Genomic DNA, 11,905 nt, shown 5'->3' with positions numbered 1-11,905 from the left:
CAAATTTATACATAGAAAACAGACAACGGAATATCATCTACTCTAGTGTCAATCAACAAGTTGCTCGTTTGTGGGGAGATTTCAAGCTTGACCACGTCGGAAACTAATGACATTGTTAAAGTAATAAAACCTGCATTGAAAAAATTAATTTGTCCCTGCGATTCATATACTCCTGTGTCAATCAGAAAGTTTTGCGTTGTTGAAAAGATTCCGCGTGTGAATATTTCTTTATGTCAAAAATCCAAGTTAAAAATCTATAAGGCTGATATTCAATATGTTAGATCTTAAATATGCCTGTTTCGATATAGATGTAGAGTGTAAGAACAAGAAAAGACTGACTGAAATTGGTATCAGACATGGGAGCAGTGGAGTGCTAAGTGGCTTGTAAATCTTTAGATCTCGTAATTTATTTAGTTCCATCGTAACTAGTAATTAATATAATGTATTGTCGACTTGAAATATGAATTCTGAAAAACATGTCGATCTCTTGTTTCTGTGGATAATTGCAATTCTGATGTTGTGGCAAGTCCAATTCTGCAACAAAAAAAGCAAGATAGGATAGAAGAATGTTTAAACCCGTAAAGTCAGCAACGTCACATGAGAATGAAATAAAGGATCAAGATAGAAATTATTTTCGAATTCATATGGATGCTGGGTGGATAAATTATTTCCCTGAGTTAAATCCTTAGTCGCACACGGATTCCAATCCCCACTCGATCAAGGTTTAACAAATTAAATGGGCAATTAACGAATATCAATAAATGTTTGGTTAAAAAAATTTCTGGTCGACGGAATGAAAAAACTGAATTAAATGTTTGTTAATTGTGTCTTTTAGTTGAAATCGAACAACAGTTTGTGTTGAATGAACATTGAGAAAAAACTGTCGACCAATAGTGAGACGAAAACTTTCCAGTTTATGTGTATGGAAGCGGCACCAAATGTATATATTCGTTCAGCGTCTTATTATTAAAATGGCAGACGTTGTTTAATAATTTTAGATTGAAACATGGGAACCTGTTATATACAACAGTATTTGAAATATATGCAATAAACATTAAACGAGAATATCGGTCAGAGACCGAAGACTTATCGATCGACCGATTAAAATCGATAAGTAATAAATGCTGAAGTGATATGAATAGGCTTGCTGATGTGGGTGATTTCAATACATAGTTAGAAATTCCTTCCTGGTTAACTTGTTGAAAAGCTCACAGTACAAATTGATGAAGCAGACAACAATAATTTTCCAGCAGGAAGTTGCGCATGCGGATTTAAAAGTATTATCTCGCGTTCCTAATGAAGAAAAATCATTTTGGTGATGTTTTTGTCTAATGTGGCGTACGGTGAATGCTCTAAAACTAAGACAGCGGTTTCCAGACTTTTCATTCGTGCGGCGCAAAATTATCAGCAAAAAAAATACTGCTTTCAAATACAACTCAATTTGTTGATAGTTAATGTGTATGTTATGTTTTCACATATAGGCCTAAGGAATTAGGGCGAAAAGTCAATTTTTTTTCATCTCTGCCTGATTTTCCTTGAAATGTTAAAAATTCACTCATGCTAGTTAAACTCGGTCCAGCAGATAAATAAACTGAGGCTCAAAATTGCGGCAAGTAGTGTCAACTTCTTTTGTAATGTAACAATAGATTCGAACGCAACATAACAGAAAATATGCGCAAAATATCAAGGTAAAATTAATTAATTTATAATGAAATATGTAAAACAATCAATACTAAGTTAATTATGATTAACATACGAACAAACAAATGAGAGAAAAATGGCAGAATGCACCATCCAAGTCTATGAATAGTAATTTACCCCCCCCCCCCCTCCTACCAAACAAAAAAAAACTGACAATCTAAATTCAAACCAGACACAGGCTATCGATCGCAAATGTCGTAACACAGCTGGATTTCTACTACTATTTGACGTCATATGTTTTCTGAAATGTATGCTAAAAACACTATTCAAGTATCATTGAAACTTTATTTTAGTCTTTTGGGGTGAGTTTATTCAAGAGAGTGATAATTGACTTTTTTTCTATTGCAATGGGCGGAATATAAAAATTTGGTATAAAAATATTTGAAGCCAAATTTTTTGAATCTCCATCCCTACAATGGGAGATGTATTCGAAACGATTTGTTTACTTTTCTAAATTGCGTTCTATCTGCCACTTCAAGCCAGGCTTTAGTAACATGGACATTTTGAATCAAATTAAAATGGGATATATCGACTTAAAAATGTGCTGAGACTTTTGGCGTTTGGGATTCCCCTCAGAACTATGACGTCATAAACGTATTCTCGGCTTTCATTGTGTCTTGAATGACTAAAGTTACCAAGATGGTCGTACAATATCCCATTCGTTGTGGATATGAACTTGGAAGCAATAATTTCTATTCGGAACGGTCAACATAGGGTTCTATATCAATTGTTGCCCAGCAGCACGAATTACAATATCTGATTACGTTATTTTACATTCTAACCATATATAAAGACTCAAATTCCTAAACCCACAAGAACCTTTTTTTTCATTTCTGTGACCTATTCTCTCGTTCAGATGGAACAACCCGTAAAGTGAATATTACCAAGAAATTAAAATCAGGCATGATCCACCAAAATAATTTTTGTCATTTTTGCCCATGACGCGTGAAACTTCAGGACGGGCCATTCTGGCATTCGGCACCTCAGAAAGATGCCTAGGGGCATGTAATTATTAATCTAGGGTCAAGTCATAACTTCAGGCTAATCACAATAGATTTTAGCATTTCAACTTAATACGATCACCAAAATATACCTGGTATTGAAGTTCCCATATGGTAATTTGATTAAAAAAAGTTTGGAGGGTGTAATGGAAGTAAACATCTAAGAGAGAAATCGCAGAAAACTCAAAGCAAAAAGGAGAGGAAAAGTTCTAGCGATTAAACAAAAAACAAAAAAAGAGAGAAAAGAAATAGATGAAAAGAAGAAAATAAGTGGTACTCGAGAATCGAAAGAACCTATTATACCTGTACACTGTAGGACGTAAGCGATGCGACTCATTATTACCCATTCAAGAAGTAAAGCATACGCACGACCTATCAAACTGGGAAATATTGTCAGCGTTTTTGCATTTTTTTTGGACCATTAGATGTTTTTTTCAATAAGTTGATCTTTTCGGATTCGGTAATCAAAATTTCGGAATTCCGCACTGAACGTTGGAATTACCACGCAAACTAAAGCATTTTAGCTGGCTAACTGATCCCACGAAAAGGATGGGAAGAATCAGTACAAGTAAATAAAACTGTTCGGTATAAAGTTATTAATAGATGTATTGTTCAGAGCAATGTTGTAAAAATCAAGTAATGCCACGTTTGTTGATTGAGTGAATAATACCTCCCATAATAATTCTCATGATCCGATGCACATCGTAGAAAACTATACAATAAAATGCATAATATTTGTCCTCGAAGCTTAAAGTCTTTATTTTGAATCCAGGGTGACAAATTTCTGTGACGAAATGATGACTGCTTTTAATCATAGTTATGTATTTTTTCTATATTTAAAATCTTGAAAGATGTTTTCAATATTTTCAGAAAAAAAAGGTTCTATATAAGAATTTACAAAATTTTCGTAAATTATCAACTGATGGAGAGAACAATTTTTAAAAACTTACAGATTGCAGGGAAATATTAAAACTGAAACTTTTTAAATAAGGTAGTGGCGATTAAGTGAAATGAGATATTTACCGATTAAATATGCTTGTTGGCAATTAGGTAAGGCAGCGGCGATTAAGTAAGTGGGGTCATTTAGCAACTAAATTATCTTTTTGGAAATTAAGTAAGGCAGTAGAGATTATGTTAGGTAAGGCATTTAGCGATTAAATAGGCTTTTCTGGCGATTAAGTAAGCCAATGGCAATGAAGTAAGGTAAGCCAGTTAGCCATGCAGTGGGCCTCAGACTAATGATGTTTCAACTATCGAATTTAAGTAATCAAATGTGGCATCGTATTAGAAAACTTTTTGTGCCTAAATCTAACCAGGAATTACTAGATCGACAATTTGCGAATAAAGATTAATATGGCTACACGTAGTGCTCATAATATTGCGTTACTTTTATTGTCTATTTGTACTTAGTTAAAAAGTAATATCATGTAAAAACGAATTCATATACTTTATCGAAAGTTTACTTTTCTGATTCTTGTAGTTTTATGCATGTATGGCATAACAAAAATATTAGAGCACACCAAGGAATTCTCAAAGGAAGTTGTCATATTTTTATTCAGAATCAATGTATCAAGCCACTAAGAAGTAAACTAAATTGTGCTGCTTTGCTTGCTACGACGTGCATCGAGGTGTTCAGAACATGCAATGTTGAATTTATGATTTCATAGCTATCATTGTATTGAACATTTTGAACTTTTCATTAAAAACATATTTTAAAACAGACGGATTTGTCTTCGTAATGTAGGTATTTGCAATATTAGGTGCCATTACGTATAAAATGGTGGTATTCATTTATTAAAAACAAATCATTTTCTAATACAAAATGAAATTTCTTCAGGAATTCAGTATATAAAACTTATTCGCAATTGAACCAAAATTAAACAAAACCCAAACTAAATAACTCATAATATATTTATATCGAGCTTGAAAGAAATGAACAATATTGCAATAGATGCAATGAACCTTCCATAATCATAAATTCAAAACAATGGAATGAAATTTCCAAAATGTTTAAAATGTAACAAAAAGACCATCTTTTCTACAAATTAGATTACTATCGAAGGTCGTCACCATAAATATCAAGAAAAATGCAAAATAGGCTTTATTTCTAAGATGTCAGTAACATAACAATTAATTAAAGTGGGAATGGAAAGCATGAAAAATTCCTAAAGAGAGAAACAGAGTGAGCGAGAGCAAGGAATAGATGAACTTATCACGATAAACTTTTCTTAATTGCGTACATACAATTACGTGGCGATTTTTGCATGATCTTTGCATGTTAGCAAACTACAATATGTTTGCACCAAGATCTGGAATGCGGCACACCGAAACTTGTTGAAGGCATTCAGACATCATTTCCTTACAGGAAGGTTTTACATTAAATGAGGAAAATTTTTTATTACTACTTTGTTGAGCAAAAATTAATATGCAAAATGCAATTTGCAATTCAAAATTACTCACTAAATTTTTATTTTATTTTCCTAATTAATTTTGTTTCATTATTAGAATATAATATAGCGTTTCAGATACTGGAAATATAAATTCTACAGCAAATTCTCGACGGTTGTACCTGTTTGTTTCAATACTGATGTTGCTACAAGCTTTAGTTATGGTTACGTGCCTTGGCCCACGAGGGGATACGTAGAATTAACCCGATTCCTTAATGTTGCAATTAAAAACTGTTTTTTTTTTGTACGAGATAGATGAGCGTTTGCATTTAAAAAAAAAATGAAATTTTTAAATGGGGGCAAATGTATACTCTGTTTCTCATTTTCAAACTCTTACTAGTCGAGAGCGGAATATAAGTCTATCATCTGGCCTGTGCTGCCCAAAACTTGCATGGTAGGCAATTAGAAATGGTAGGCCTAGCAAAAATTATTTTACTGACAGCAGGAAAACAAATGTGAGTCAAATTTGTATTTCAGGAGTTGGATTCTGAGAACAGATGGATGTAAATGAAAATTTGGTGAAATTGTTTGAAGAATAATAAGATTAATATATTCCTAATTTCCTATCATTGAGATTGAAGAACTCCGTGCATACCAAATGCATATTTGTTCAGAATATTATTCCTTTTTTCAGGTGTTCTGCACGGATTTCTGAACAACTACGAAGCCTCCTAAATCTAATTATTTGAAGTATATCTAGTAATATATTGTGTATGTATATCTTTGCTATTATAATTAATGACAAATCCGATCTTAGGTACAATACACAGTTTCAGTGGGCCTCGTACTACATAATACCGCGCTATTCCCAGGCATGGGCGGCGTAATCCAGTCAGCCTTGCGCTAATGATAGGTGATAATTATCGAAATGAAGTATTGGCATGTGACATCTTGTGAGAGAAGTTGTGCTTTAAGGAATTAATAGATCGACAATTTGCGAATAAAGGTCAACATTGCTACAGTTAGTCATAATATTGCGTTACTTTTATTGTGAATTTGTAATGTAAAACGAATTCATATTCTTTAACGAAAGTTCAAATTTCGCATTATTTACTTTTACATGTACTCAAGTTAGGCCCGCAAAATTTATTTCGCTAAGGCCGGCCCAGATTATTGTTTGATGTGTGCATGGCATAACAAAAATAATGAAGCCCGCAAAGTAAGTCATACAGGGAATTGTCAAGTTACCAAAAAGGGAATTACATTGTGCTGTTTCGCTTGCTACGACGTGCTGTTAGTAGAAATGCAGCGAGCGTGTAATGTAGAATTAATGGTTCCTTTCAATAGAACATGGTAAACTGCTGCATTTTTAATAAATTTTTTCAGCTTTTTACTTTGATTACATATTTTAGAACAGACCGTATTATTTGATTAATAAAAATAAAATAAAATACCGATAGAAAAATAATTTTTCTATATAAATTTCCCTATTTCATGGTTATTACATGTAATTGTTGCGAAGGTCAATATTTGGGAGAAATAGGAGTTAGTGAACAATCGAACAATCAGTTATAGCCAATCCTATTGTACAAAGACAACATAAGATTTTATTCTTTTCAAGTCAAAAATTAAACTGACGCGACATATTTACGAATTTTAAACTGGAATTACGTGTATTATCCAAGAGCTTAGTTCGATGGTGCAAACTCTGTTGCCTTATGTTAAAAAAATTTGATAAATAATTTCTGATTTATGGAAAACACTTCAAATTAGAAAACGCTATTGTGAAGCACATCACTATGAGGCATGGACATACAACGGTAAAAATTGTACGATTTCTTTTGTTATCGGTCATCTAGAACTAACGAGACAAGCACTTGAGTGTAGTGAGTGGACTCAACACGGTAGAATTGTCAGTCATTGAGCAAAGCAATATAGTCGCATTTACCTCATAGTATATCAGTCAATAGAAAGACATATGTATGTTATAGTGTAAAAATTTGAGATTCAGAATAAGTAAAGTTCAATCGGTCGGATCATTATGAATATATATGTTACACATAGCACCACAAAAGGTATGATTCGCTTTGCGTATGGCCATTCGCACGATTATTGGTGCGATCCAAAATGTTTCCTCAACATTTACATCAGTGGTCGGCAACCCTTTTCAAGTAATGCCTGACCAAAATTATGGCGGACCACCTTTATACAAACGAACTAAGCTAATGAAATAAATTATACGCATTGGGAAATTTATGTTGACAATATACTAACAACGACAGCAATGCTATTTAATGTGATATCTGTATGTGTTTGCTGGCCAATAACTGTTCCCACGTTGGAGATGTGGTAGACATTAACACACGTAACGTGTTTCTTGCATCTCGCCTACTTCGATATTTCATTTTTGTAGTTGTCAATTTTGAAAACCAGGCCTCACATTAATAAGATCTCGGGAAAGATAACAATGCATGTAAACCTTCCGACCTTAGTCTGGGCATTGATTGATGTTTGTTTTTCCAAAACTAATTTTTGTACCCGAAGTGCTAACCTTGTGATTATCCTGATTCTGAAGTATAGAATTAGCACTGACTAGGTATGACCGGTTAGCTACCAGCCAGTAGTGGAGTAGTCACGTTTTTAGCGCGAATCATTTTGTTGGAAAGATCTTATTCGACCGATGAGAGACATTCTTATACGGGTGTACAGAAAACAATTAATCCAGCATTATTGCGACATACTGACAATTGTCAATTGTTTGTGAAGTCAGACATGATGCTCAAAAATGTTGTGTTTGCTGTTGGGTGCTGTTTTTAGTCTCGCAGGGTTTGTAGTTAGATTGTAGAGGTTTTATTACAGCCTTGTCTGTTTTTGTGTGACCTCTCTGCGGACCGGCAGTGACCTTTCCGCGGACCGGCGATGGGCCGCGGCCCGGTGGTTGCCGACCACTGCTTTACATTATACATCGGTTGGTAGTAATGTTGTACAACTCATTTGAACGTCATTTATTGTGGCGGATTTATTGTGAAAAAATTCTAAAAATCATTATTAGATTATTCCATTTTATTGTTATTGCTGCGGTGTGCAGACAGTGTCAAATAAAAGATTTATCGTAAAATATATTGTATCTTGTGACAACAGCAGGCAACATTATTCCACTGCCATTCTAATATAATTCCATAGACTTGTTATAAATAGTATTTCGTCAGAAAACAGTTTTGCCACTTTGACTTGAAAAGTTTAGCGCTCAACTTGGCGATGGTGGTATCTTTTTAGGAAATCATTGACATAGCAAATACTTTTTACGCGAAATAACAAATTTAGTCATTTTTTTTATAATATTGTTTTTCACAAATAGTTCAAATTTGTTTAATTAAATTATATTAGATATTTTTCTAGAATCGGAATACGAATTTTCGTGCTAATGGCTGACTATTGTTCTTTTCATGCTGTTTAAAACAGGGTCCCCATAATTTTAAATTGCCTAGTTCAAGATTTATTATATTCCTAATAATTTGTTCAGTTAAATTCCATTTTATATCAACTTGGTGTTTCCCAGACTCGCAATATGAATTTTTGTGCTAATGGCTGACTATTGTGTATTTCATGCTGTATAAAAAAAGGTCCCCATAATCATAACTTACGATTTTTTATTTTCTTATAATTTATTCAATTTAATTACATTAGATATCGACTCAGTGTTTCCCAGACTAGGAATATGAATTTTGGTGCTCATGCCCGACTATTTTTCTTGCTGGTAATTGCATTACTGATGCTGTTGCAATCTATAGATTTGGTTGCATGCCAACGAGTAGGAAATAGAGGAATGAGTAAGTAGAGTCAAGGCTGAAGTTATGCAATTTAAATATATGTCTAATTCAGCTTGATAGTAAATAGTATGGAATAGGGAAAGCTTTGAACACGATCAGCAACGCGACATAAGAAAGATATAAAAGATGAATCCGAAATCGTTCCAAATTTACGAGTAGGTCGATAGTTATATTGTCGCCCAAGTCAAATATTTGTTGGCCCGACAGTAAATTGGAATTCACTAGAATATCATTGATTGAATTCAATATCGTCTTTTGTCAAACCAAATGAAAACTTCCCACTCTTGAGTAAATTCTGTATTTTCAGGTGGCCTCATGGAACAGTTGGAGGATAAAATCATTAAAGAAGAATGAGGTGATCAAATATATATTCCAAATTTTCTATTTGTGGCCACGGGACCAAATTGAAATTTGCGTAATATATGTTCAATTTTGTTTTAGGTTTCTGCATGAAGTTCAGAATATATCTGGAAATATGTTGTGAATAACATTATCTGAAATGTATCTGATAAGCAATAAATATAAGCTGAATCGAAATAAATTGACTTATAATTTGTATCAATATGGGTAATACACAGAAAACGACCAATGAACAGTTTCTACTCAAGTGTCAGTCAACAAGTTGTGCGTTTGTGGGGAGTGTTCAAGCCTGGCAACTGCTAGGTTAATTACGTAAAATATTGAGATGTTTCATAATGGGTTGCGATGAGTTTTGAATACAAATACCTCGACTTCAGTTCATACACTTTGTTTAGATCTGTGACCATTTACTATGACACCATCTCGGCGCGTTTGTCGCTTAAAAGTCTTCAAAAAAACGGAGAGTAAAAATTTACCGAGGATACAAAAAAGATAAAGAGAGAATTTGAAAATTGGATAAAAACGAGAGAATACATGTTATCTTAAAAATAGAGGAAGATTACACTTTGAGTTATGCTTCTTTTTGTTACAACGGTTTGAAGTATACGAACGAGCTTTAAAAATAAATATAGGGTATTTGCATTTATGTTGGAACATTAAACGTATTCTCGAAATCTTCAAATACCTCAGTTTCAGCACAAAATAAAATCCAGCCACTATATGATGACTAAAACTGAAATTAAAAAAAAAATGACTATTCATTTGAGACTTCTTCAACAAGTCTATCCAATAAGCCAAAAATGAACTAATCGTATCATCCAATTAACAAATTAGATGTTATCATTTATAAATTCTAGAGGTTTTATTTCAATTTCCATCGCTGAGTTTAAAAGGCAAATATGAACTGATTAGGTCGAGTATAATATCAAGGAACCAGTTGCTATACAATTATAATATATATGATAAGCAATAAATAAAAGCTGAATCAGAAAAAAATGACCTACAAATTGTATTATTCTGTGTAATTTCAATACATACACAAAAAACGGCACCCATCTTCTCTTATATGATAGACAAATTGCGTAATGATTAGACGTGTTCAAACCTGACCAGTGTTTGATAAATCAAGTAAAATTATTGAATGTTCTAAAATGGGTTGTGGTAAGTTTCGACTTGAACTTTTGACATGTAAGTTTTGCTGGACTTGGCTTTCGAATCCGCAGATTGAAACACTTTTTTTTCACCTTTGTGATAATTTACTATGATTTCATTTTTGCGCTTGAATAGATGAATAAATGAAATAAATCAATACATGAAATTATAGATAAATTTCGAGGAAAAGAGAAATGGGGGGAAATTTGATGAGAAAGAGGGAGAATGATCTTATCGGTCACGTCTTGTCAATCTATTGGCGCGAGGTGTTATCAACACATTATGGTTATTATCGAAGAAACCAAAGAGATTGAAATATTGAAATATTTAACGAGAATATCGGTCAGAGATCGAAGACTTGTCGATCGAAATTTAGGGGATCCCCCAAAACGGCGCTCTTACTCCATAAGGACACCCATCACTAATTAATTAATACCTCGCTAATTATACGACATAATTCATCCAAAATCAATAGGCTTCTGGTCCGACATATGATAAAGACACATGCAAAATCTGGAGCAGATTCAATCTCGCTTTTGTGAGATATCGCGTGCATTTAACATACAGACAGACAGGCAAATACCTATCAACATACTTACCGATTAAAATTGATAAGTAATAAGATAATGAAGAGATTTTTTTGTTAAATTTGTGCTATAGATATACAATAGGACAGCAAACTAATGTACAAAATATAATTCCCAATACCTTTATTCATTATGAAACAACTGACAAACTATTTTATAAAATATATTTGAATTATATATGGTAAGGTTTGGTAGATATCAGAATTTTCTAAAAATAACAAGTATTAGTATTTCTTTGAAGTTAAATGGTAGCGCCTAAAATTCAATAAATCATATTAATTAAGCGGGCACGTTATAAGCTACAATGTATTATAACTCACTACGAAGAAAACTAAAAATGAGGTGAGGCCAAAAATAAAATTTAGAATTGAAAACACGCCTCGAGCTATGTGATATGGTTAAATTGTTATTAAGTACAACAATCGTACATAAAATGCACTATACAGCTTAGTTAGACTTTAATAACCTATGAATGAAATAACTGGATGTTTATACAACCTGCTTAGTTCGACTTCATTCTATGAATGAAACGTCTGATTATTTTGTTGAAACTCAATAGCACAGAGGAAAATGTCCAAGTTGAAGAATGATTAATACTGCTTTGTCGATCAAAACTGTTATTACGGACCGTACAAAATTAATTTGTAAGCCCAAGAATAGGCATAGTGATGTTTATGATAGACGTGAGTTAGCTTCATGTGAGATATTTTAATTAAAAAGGCAAATACAAAAAATGCTATTTTTTCAAATCACCTAATTATTTTATTTTTTTCTATAATTTGTGTAGTCCCGTAATTGCGCGACTGTGAAAAACGTTCAAGCCTGATGAATTCTAGGTGACATACGTGAAATTTCAAACTGTTTTAAAGCATTTGTGCTTAGTTTTG

The 11,905-nt window shown here is 33.0% G+C and overlaps 1 long non-coding RNA gene across 1 annotated transcript; it reads left to right on the top strand.

Annotated features, from left to right (window-relative positions):
• The first annotated feature begins 8,665 nt into the window (after nucleotides 1-8,665).
• Nucleotides 8,666-9,455, top strand: LOC144424400 (uncharacterized). Its single transcript, XR_013476699.1, has 3 exons — nucleotides 8,666-8,919; nucleotides 9,227-9,274; nucleotides 9,361-9,455. It is a non-coding gene; the product is annotated as an uncharacterized LOC144424400 (long non-coding RNA).
• The last annotated feature ends 2,450 nt before the right edge of the window (nucleotides 9,456-11,905 follow it).

This window comes from Styela clava, chromosome 1 (genome assembly GCF_964204865.1).
Source record: "Styela clava chromosome 1, kaStyClav1.hap1.2, whole genome shotgun sequence".
In the NCBI taxonomy this organism is placed as follows: domain Eukaryota; kingdom Metazoa; phylum Chordata; class Ascidiacea; order Stolidobranchia; family Styelidae; genus Styela; species Styela clava.
Note: the sequence above shows the minus strand (reverse complement) of the source record. Positions and strands in the feature narration are given on the sequence as shown.